Source organism: Calonectris borealis, chromosome 2 (assembly GCF_964195595.1).
Source record: "Calonectris borealis chromosome 2, bCalBor7.hap1.2, whole genome shotgun sequence".
NCBI classification, from domain to species: Eukaryota; Metazoa; Chordata; class Aves; order Procellariiformes; family Procellariidae; genus Calonectris; species Calonectris borealis.
This window is the reverse complement of record NC_134313.1, coordinates 16,186,499-16,196,935: the sequence shown is the minus strand read 5'-3', so window position 1 is coordinate 16,196,935 and position 10,437 is coordinate 16,186,499.

The window sequence follows — 10,437 nt, the reverse complement described above, 5'->3', positions numbered from 1 at the left end:
CCAGGCTCTCAGAGAAACCCAGTCATGACTTGATATGGCTTCTATCATGCCACTACTAACATTAGCAGCCCTAAGGAAGGAAAAAACGAGAGCCCTTCAAAAAGTTATTTAAGAGACATCTGCAGGGAAACCGAATCCATGTGAGCTTTGGTCTAGTTTAAGGACTATCTCTGTTAGCAGGGGTTAAACAATTTTCTTCAGCAGTATAAGGTAGACAAAATCTGCCCCAATTCATTTAGCTGCAAACAGGTATCTACTATCTTAAGAGATGCTTTTGGGTACCCAGGGCCAACCATGCGAGGCTGCCAGATGAGACTCCAAGTTTTCAGGGACCCATCATTTTCGGAGGGTCAGCCGCAGAGAAAGAGGTACGGAGAGCATCTGCGGCGGCACAATGAACTGCGCTCAGTTTTTTACAGCCACAGAGTGATTCAAGTCAGATTGAGCTGCTTTCCTTTTTGACCCCTGAGGACCAGAATTACAGCAGAGGCCTGCCCCACCGGTCAGCACGGATGGGACCTTTAGCCTTTGCAGTGACAGAAGAGAGCTCTTCTGGTAGCTATGAATCACTGCCCGCTGACAAGGCCCTTCAGCTTCACAGCGCTGATGATCTTTTCTTTTCAAAACTGCGCTATGAGCTACTTTTCTACACTGTAAACCAGATGCCTTTTATCTCAAGCCCAGTGTCTATGGGAAAAAATAGCAGTATACATGGCTCTACTTTGGGCTACAGCAACCATAAGATGCAGCTGCATTGCAAGGAGCAGGTTCCAGAAGCCAAGGGAGAATCAATGTCAAGCTGCAAACAGTGCAAGAGCCATTTCTGTTGGACGGCCTTCAGCATCGATTAGATTTTTTTCTATTTTTACCTAATTTATTGTGTTTTTATGTAAAGGGCTCAGAAAATCACTAGTAGATAAGTGCCCTGGAAATACAAATATAAAAATATACTTATGTTCCTATTTTTCAAATCACTTCTTATAAGCTGAATCTCGTGGCCACAAGAAAGGTGCATTGCATAGGTTACTAAGTGCATGCAGGGGAAACTGAAGTGAAGCTGGGGTCCGCTGAGAAAAGCGTGTGATAAAAATAGAAAGGCTAAGAACCTCCTGGAAAGCTGTAAATATAATTAAAACATGGAAAGGAGAATGTCAAATGGATTACGGTTAATGGTTCATGGACTGCCACAGCTTCTTCATGAAGAGCATTATGGTTTTATCAGAAAACAGTGAAAAAGGAGACAGTGTGCCAGTCTGCCTCACTTCTGAAGTGATCTGCAGAGCGCTGGCTACTGACCTCAAAGACATTTCTTGACTAGGTCAAGAATGGCCACCTGAAGACTATGGTGTATTAAGGTGAGGAGGGAGAAAGCCTTAGAAACACAGTTCTGCAACCTGAAATCTGATTGAACCTCACCTGGTTTACAGTCTGATCCAAAAGAAAATGTTGCAGGAAGCTTGGGCTGACTTGAAATATTATCTCAGAGCATCTCTTTCAGCTCCCTCCTGCGTTATTTGGCAGTGTCTTTTGATACCGCTGTTCTTCTCTCGGTGATTTCAGGCGCAGCTGGCTTTCCTCCAGGCAAATGCTGGCTGGGGAGCTGGGGGAGAGGCCACTGAGGAGGAGAAGCCCTTGTTGTGTGCGCTGTGCATGGAGAGGAAATCCTAGTGCTGTTCACATCATGTGGAGGGAGGTGGGGAAGAGGGGATGGGGGCCGTACACTGAGGAGCCGGATAAGAAATGGAAATCCTAAATCCGGCACAGAATGTGAAATAAAACCCCCAAACGGTAACACTTTGAGAAATGGTTCAGAACGATAAAGGTTCTGGTTTCTTCAGGGAATTAGTAACAAAAAAGCCAGTCTGATTTTGCTCAGCAGAAGAGAAACAATACCTAGCTGACAGGATAGCTCCAAGTACAGGAGATGACTAGTTAGATTACTCTGAACAAAGAAGGCTTTGGTGACAGCAAAGTTTCCTTTCTTGTGTCTCACATTCTTAACAGATGTTTACTGAGAGCACTTTTTTCCACTTGGTCTTTTCAAAAATCTAGTTCAAAGGAGTTAGGAATTCATGACCATCAACATAACAAAAGCGGTAATAAACTTATGCATATAAAGGCTGATGTGTCAAAAGCTCCAAAGACCCAAGCAAGCAATACAGTGATGTGCTACGATACAAGTAAGATGCTGTGATCCATCTCAATAAATTCTTTTTATTACATAGGCAGAGTGTCTCCAAAAAACACACCTTCTGAAGACATGGCTTCTCTAACAGAGAAAGACTTCCCTTATGAAGAGAGGTATCTATTTTACAGGTATTCCAAATGTTCTTTGTCAATTGGACTTTTTTGCTTTAGCAATACCATTCCTATCCTAGTTGTGCTTGCTGTAGTGTCATTTCTATCATAATAAGTAAGCAGATAAATTTTTTTTTGCGCACAAACGTAGCACCACCCCTGTAAAGATAGGCAGGCCCTTTTATCTTGTTTTTTCAGTGGTGGAAACAGAGACACCTTCACCTTCATGGAGGTAAGACCAATATTGTCAAAGTGGTCACTGCTAGTCCACATCCCTCTCTGATATGAGTTCATTTATCTTGTTTATTTCTATTTCCACATTTTGGTCTAATTTAGCTGTTTTACCATCACACACTAGCTTCACAACAGAGGTGGCAGCAAAACATATGCTTCCTGATTTGTGACCCTCCAAAAATGTTTTCTATTTTTAAAGAAGGAGTGGAATCAAGCAAAGACAAGGAGTTATAATAAGGGGAAGATGAACGTGTTTGTTCGTCGCTCTACCACTGTACCCTTTAAAACTTGAACAGGGATTAGTAAGAACGGCATCCGTCTGCAACAGCCACAGAGACTAGTGAGGGTCACAGATTCCTCAGGTTTGGGGATAAATGATATTTATAGACCTACTGTTGTTCTGGGAGATGCTTGTGGCTACCAATCGGTGAAACAGAAGACCCCATATTTTTTGTTAAGTAAGTATTATAAAAATATGACAACTGTGTTTCAAGAAAAGAAGTCATCTCTCTGGTGCTGTCATCCAAGCTTTTGAATTCAATCTACAAGCTCATGGGCAAGCAGTGCAACTTTTGTCCATGCTGCAAGTGCAACAATCGCCATAGCAAGTGGTGTTCTGCACCATGGACTTGCTTCAACTTCTGAAACATGTCAAGGGTAATGCCAAGGAACCACATGAGAGGTAGAGTTGTGAGGCAGCCAGAAGATCATTAAAGCAACGTCCACATTCATAAAAAAAGAATCATAGAATCATAAAATCATAGAATCATTAAGCTTGGAAAAGACCTCTAAGATCATCAAGTCCAACCATCAACCCAACACCACCATGCCCATTAAACCATGTCCCTAAGCACCACATCTACACGTCTTTTAAATAATTCCAGGGATGGTGACTCAACTACTTCCCTGGGCAGCCTGTTCCAAGGCCTGACCACTCTTTCAGCAAAGAAATTTTTCCTAATGTCCAAGAAGATGCTTCTCTAACCGTATTTCATGGAAAATCATATTTGTTGGACAGCAGCTACTTGTGTCCAATAAGTGCCATCTGCCTCATTGCCCAATATCACATACCAACTGCCATGCACATAATTTGACCAAAAAAGGGTCGGTCATTGGTTTCTGGGTGCCAGTTGACCTTCCTCAGTGCTTAGTATGAGACACGTGATAATGTCCATTGGCATAGCCTCATAGTAACAGGTGAGGATGATTTGACCCAGCCTTCTTACACGGATTTTAGTGTTAAAGCAGAGAAATTAATCTCCAGCAGTGTTGTTCTATCCATCCAGACACTAAAGTACTTAACTGACTCTAGTTGCCATGATTAGTTTAGCTGTGAACACTAAGGCATGCAGACAGAAATAGGATACTCCCGAGACTTTGGACTTAGGCCAGTCATTCGCAAAGGCAGGGGAGTTAGAAAGTATTTTCCAAGTGAGGAGGCGCCCATACATCTGGGTAAGTTAGTGTGAGCAGGAAAGGATGGGCAGATAGCCACAACTTCTGAGGCACACATGTATTATTTTAAAACAGTTTTCCTTCGGTATGTCTGTCACACCCAAATTTATTATCTTCACATAAAACTCATTCCTTTCACAGAACTGGCTTCTAGTCCTCTTTCTACATTACATGGGATTCTCTAGCGCAGTTTTGCTGTTTGAGAAAGGCACTATAATCATCTGGAGTAACAAAGCCAATTCACACAGAAATACTTCTTGCAGAATTATTAAGACGGTAATATGCTTGAGGCTCAGTATTCCTATGTCGGGGAGATTCTGAATTTTGCCAGAGAGATTTACTCTCAAGAGCTAAATAAATGCCTACTTATGCAGGAGGTTCAATTGCCACATAAACTCAGCAGGTTATTGCCCTTTTGTGCCACTACTCTTGTGCCATGCCCTGATCAGCAAACAGCATTTATCCACCTTTGCACCTGCTTTGAGATCTCAGGAAACAAATTGGTCATCAGAGATGGAAGAAAACCAAAATGGCAATTCAGTATCATGGTAAAAAGGGCTGCTAAATTCCTCTGGGCAGTGGCCTCTACCAGCACAGTCTAAGCTCTTGCACATTGTTTGGGTATGGTCCATGTCTGCTTTGTTCTAAATGCCTGAAAAATTACGTGAGAAGGAGAAATAGGGGTTAAAAGACTGAAGAAAAATCTCATGAGAGTATGAGCTGTCTTTTAGTATTGCAGCTCTTTAGCTGGTGACCCTCCTCAGCTGGCCACTCTCTCCCAAGCTGCCACCAGACATGTCCTGTGGGTCCAGAGTCATCGTGACTCACAGCCCGTCTGAAGAGGCACAGCCCAGGCTCAGCTCCAGCTTGTCTCAGACAAGAAGACAACAGTTTAGTATGACAAACTGACTCCGGAGATCCCCATTTCCCTCCTCTGCCTTGTGCCTATCCCTTTCTCCCAGCTCTCTTGCAGGTAACCCAAGCCGGTACTGCCAGCTTGCTTTTGCACTTACTTTTTGGGTTGTCCTTGACTGAACCAAATACAAATGTAGAAAAATGTCAGTTCTGATATTGTTGAACACCTCTTAGTGTGATACAGAAACCTGCTGAACCAACTAGAGGCCAAGTTGTCCTGTTACGTATGGGCCTCTTCTGCTTCAGGCAGGTGAGTAATCGCTTTGGGCATGTTTCTGTCACTTGGAAAGAGCAGCGTGCCGAGCAGCCGGGAGATCGCCGGGCTGGGCCTCTGCCTCCCGCCCCAGCCCTCCCATCCCCACTGTGGGCATGTGGAGGAAGGTGGCTCTCCAAGCGCCCCAGGGAGAGGCCCCAGCTCTGCCTCAGCCCACGCTTGCAGACGCACGAGAAGCAGGGCTGCCATTAGCACGCAGAGAGACATCTCCGCTAGCCAGCAAGCCCGCTGGCTCCCCAGCTTCCACGCGCTTCGGGGAGTGCAGCTGGAAAGCAACGACTAGCGGAACAACTGCCAACGGTTTTTAACTTGTCTTGAGCGTGCTGTGTTCTCCTCTGGTTTGGAAATCATGTTGAATCAAACTATCCTTCATGAAGCTCATACGTGTGCCAAAACAGCATACCTGCATATGCTCTTTGGAGCAAGTAGGTCCCCCATATGGTATTAGAAGTTATGGTGGGAGATAAATGGGAAGGAAAAGCTCCTGCTCTGCTCTTTCCTAGCAAGCCCAGAGATAAAGGGATAACTAGCAATAAAATCCAAAATATCCCTCTTGTGGTCTTGACAACAGAGAAGAACACTTTTACTTAAACACTATAGGAGAGCAGAGAGGGGGAGGAGGAGGAGGAGGGGAAGGCAGAGGAGGAGAGCTGTGCTGAACAGGCAGCAAAGAGCCCTGAAGCCCCGCAGCAGCTCCTGCCAGCCCTCCGGGGCTCTGCCGGGGTCACCAGCCCTGCTCAGAGCTTGCACCCCCAGCACAGCCATGCCGATGCGTCGAGCTTTCTACTTCTCGTCCCTGCGTAAAGAGGCTGAGGAAACATTGCATTCAGTCTCATCACAGGGCAAGCAGAAGGGTTAATCCATCACTGCCACCCAGTATCACCAGCTTTCTGATGTTGCCTGATTTTAGAACAAGACTTAAAGCATCTCTGACTCGGACCATTAATTACTACCATGCTCTGCTCAGTGGCCTTCCTCAAACGTGTCTGCAGCAACTGCAGATGGTTTCGAGATACCACAGCCACTATTTAGCCACCGGTTAACTCAGACGCTCTCCTTCCCTCTTTGCAGTCAGTTCACTTGCTTTCTAACTGGTATCTCAGCAATTACATGTTTTCCCCTTTGACTTATCAGCCCCTGTCCTTTCCAACCTAATAGATATGTGGGCCTGTCTGAAGCTTTCAATAATAGGATGTAGGAATCCTAACCAACCCTAAACATCATCTCAAGCCATGCAATTTGTAGAGCTCTCAATTGCTTCACTGAGAAGACTTCATGGTCAATTAAAGAAAGGATTGTCAAGACATCTACTTTCAAAGTCCAGAAAGCTGTTTGGTTTGGCACTTTTTAAAGAATATAATTCTTAGAAAGACTATAACTGTTGTACAACAGAAAAAATTGACTCTTTTCTTCACAGATTTACTCATAACAATAGGGAGCTTGGTTTTCTGTCACATTGTTTCCTATTCAGACAATTGGTGGATATTTATGAACACCCCAGAAGTTTTATACATTGTGGGAGGGATGACTATCCATCTAAGAACCCCCACCAAGGGTATATTTTCTGCAGTTATTGTTTGAATTGTCCAAGCTCCCTATGACTCCCAGTGCATCTATATAAACCAGATCGGGACTGACAGAGGAGGTTTCTTCTGGTTTATCAGACAGCTATCTCTGCAATCTTGCAAACTACCTAAACCCAGAGAATTGCAGTGATTTCCCAAGATCATTTATAGCACATGTAGCAAAAGCTCCTTCTGACACCCAGCCCAGTACCCTAATTAGAGAAATCAAAGTATTTCTTGGTTTGGGTGTTGGGGGAGTGTTGATTACTAATGTTCAATGTTCAACTTTTCAGTCAGCAGAAATAATACCCGAGACAGAGATGACCAACAATTTTCAAAGCAATAGAAAAGTGTAGATATCATCAACAGATGAGATTAGAGAGATGTGGTCTGTATTGCATTTATAACTGGCCTGCATTACAATGAACATGTGCAGTTTAATGCAGTTAAAGATAATGTGTATCCCTTGCTAAACACATTCCATCAGTTTTACATTTATGCAGCTAAAGGCAAATGTTTAAACATTTGGTTAATGCACCATATGTCTAAAATGTTTTAGTTCCATCTGACATTTTTAAAATATTTTTATTTCAGTGGTAGCTCACTGGGTAAATTCATTTCTTCTAGAGCCGAGTATCCCATACTCCCTTTTGCCACAGCATTCCTAGACCTGTCTGCCATGATGTCTTAATTTTTTGGCTCACTAATCTAATTTAATCTAATGTAATTGGTTTGGCAGCTCTATTAACTTTTTTTTTTTTTGCATGTAGGTGCTAAATGAGGCAGAATGTGTGCATGGTATGTGAGGTTGCTTTTTTCCACTTGCCCATTTTAAAGCATGATTGCAATTTTCTGGACAGGGGCAAGAAAAGTGGGACAACACAGCCCCTCTGTGCAACCCACCTGGCAGCAAATGAAGCATCCTTTATGGTAGATTAGCAGTGAAGCCTGCTGGCAAGCAATGGCACAGTGCAGATCAGGATCAGCTTTGTGCAGACTGCTCAGGGTGACTGATGTGCATGAAAACTGTACCTCAATAAGAAGACCTTACATAGACAAATATAGAGACAAGAGAGAGACAATACCGAGGCAAGAGTCCGTCTTGCTTCATCCAGGGGAATTTAGGTCTGATAATGTCCGGGAACCCTCACTACTGCAGGCTGTGCTTTGGGCTCCTCATAACAACATTAGGCAAAAATATCCACCCAGATATTATTACTTCAGTGTTTTCATTTGATGACTGCTTCTTCACACATAACTAGCACTCTGCTTTCCAAAAAGCTGTAGCTCGCTGGAAATTCTGTACTGAGGGCAACAATGCAACACGTTTTTAAGCGAGACACAAAAGCCATTATAACAAATATCAAAAGAGCAAGTCAGCCTAAATATTTAATGACGTGAGATTCAAACATAGCTTAATAGATTTTCTTCAAAACTTCACAGAAACATCCTTCTTGGTTCTGAAAGAAAATCTTCCCGTTTTCTGTCTGGATCAATTTTGTAAATGAAAATTGAAAGGAAACCCAAGTAAGATTTTGTTGCTGAATCTTCATTATGCAACGTTGCGAGGAAGATTTATTAGTGTGGTTCTAAAATCAGAGCCGGTGCTCTGACTGCAGTGATAGCAAAACAAATTCTCTGCTGATGTAACTTAGCTTAGGTCCTGGGTGCCATGCCAGAAGGACACTTCACCTGATACCACAATCAGGTTGCTCCAAGAGGTAGATTAATTTAGATTCAATGGATTTATGTCAAGAGAGAATTTAGCCTAATATTCCTCACTCTGGCTTCTATCTAAGGAAATATTCTGAGGAATTTTAAGTGGTTTTTGACTGATTTTATTTATCGAATTCCAATAGAAGACCTTACTGGAGAAAGGAGAAGGTCAGCTTTTCCTCAGCACAATCCAATTTAGATAATTGTCGGAACAACAGCAGGTGCTTTTGAAAAGCCAATGATAAATATTTTTCAGAACTTAGGGACAATTTCTTTTTCACGGATGGGGAGGCACCACTCAGTCATGATGGGGTGCAATTTCCAAAAGTACGCCTTCGCCTCTGAGGGCATCAACAATGGTTTCCCCAGCATCGATGGAAAGAGGCGTAAGAGATATGTTTGCATGGCTGCAGATTCAGGCCACAAAGGATGAGCAGGGAAGGCAAATGGTTTAATTGGTTCTGGCTTGAACGGAGGGGGAGACTGGATAATTTGCCCTGAACTCCCCTGCAGACCTCTCTGTGCAGCACAACCTGCTTTGCTGTCATCTCGTCTCACAGAGATCCTGCCCTCTTGGCAAAGGAGTAAAGTTGTATGCTTCTTCCCTCTGCAAGACTCCGCTTTATACAAATGCCAGCAAATGATTCCTGATAAAGTAATCAATCAGTTTTACAGAATGAAAGCCCTGTGTACTAAAAGGTGACATGAAATTATTGCCTAACCTATTAAAGGAATAAGCCTGCTGTAGTCCAATTACACCTTCACTATATACAATGAAATAGCTCTCAAGCAATTCCTCAACAAAGAAATAAACCTGTCATGAAAGAAAAATTTATTGTTCATCAAGGCTATGTATTCAGGAAGTAATACTTCTCTCAGGGTCATGCTGGTAGTAACTCAGCATGAGATTAAAGGAAATTAGAGGGAGTCTTCATTGCATTTTACATTTTTCCTTTGTTGAGCTACCAAATGTCTATCTGAATCCCTAAATTCCACCAGCAAAGGATTATTCAGTGGAAAACAACAGTGTAAACTGATAAATAGAAAGAATAGCAATTTATATATGTACCATTTTTGGGTTTGTAAGAACTTTCTTCCTGAAAATAACCTTCTTAAGAGTTATACCAGCTAAAAACTAAAGTGACTACACTGATTTTTAAAAAAATTCTCCTGATTTGCACTGGTGTAGCTGGGAGTGGAGCCTGGCCTGTTGTCAATATGAAGTATTCAGACTCCAGATTCCTGTACCCATCTATAATTCTGTTTGTAGTCTAACAAAGAAATTGTGAGGTGAAATAGTTCTAATGATTTTCAGCGCTAAGAAGAATTCCCCTATCAATCTTTGCAAAAAAAGCCATACTAAAATAGAAAGGGTCATATCACAGGCTCTTGGTTAGTTGAGCAGCAAGTGAAAATCACAGGGAGAAAAGGTCGTGAAATAGGCTTAAATATTGATTGGATGCCCGGTCTCATTCTGAAAAGTTTAAGCTGTATATTCCCGTGAGCTTCAATTGCTAAAACCTTTTCTAACAGCTCTTCCAGGCTCTGCAGGCCACTGTATCTCTCACTAACTACTTATCTAATCAAGCGGTAATGAGCATTATTTTCTTTACAGAAAAAAAAAAAAAAAGACCCAATGCTATATTATAGAAGATGCACATTTGGTGAAAGGAAGAAATACAAGAGATTTAAGAACGGCCATTTACAAAATGGGCAATGCTTTTCCCATCATGGGTTTTTGTGAAGATCAGTGGAACAACTGCTCCAGATAAATATGATTCCTGAATCATTTAACAATCATTTAAAGGAGAGCAGGTTCTGCTTCTGAGCAATTAGAGGTATGATCAGAAATCACAGAGGTGCTGAGCAGTGAAAGTGAAGCTAGTTATAATTCTGGTCCTCCACAATGGGGTGAAGAATTGCCATATAATTAAGCTTCCTCAAGTTTTTATGGAAATATTTATGAAATGAGAACATCTT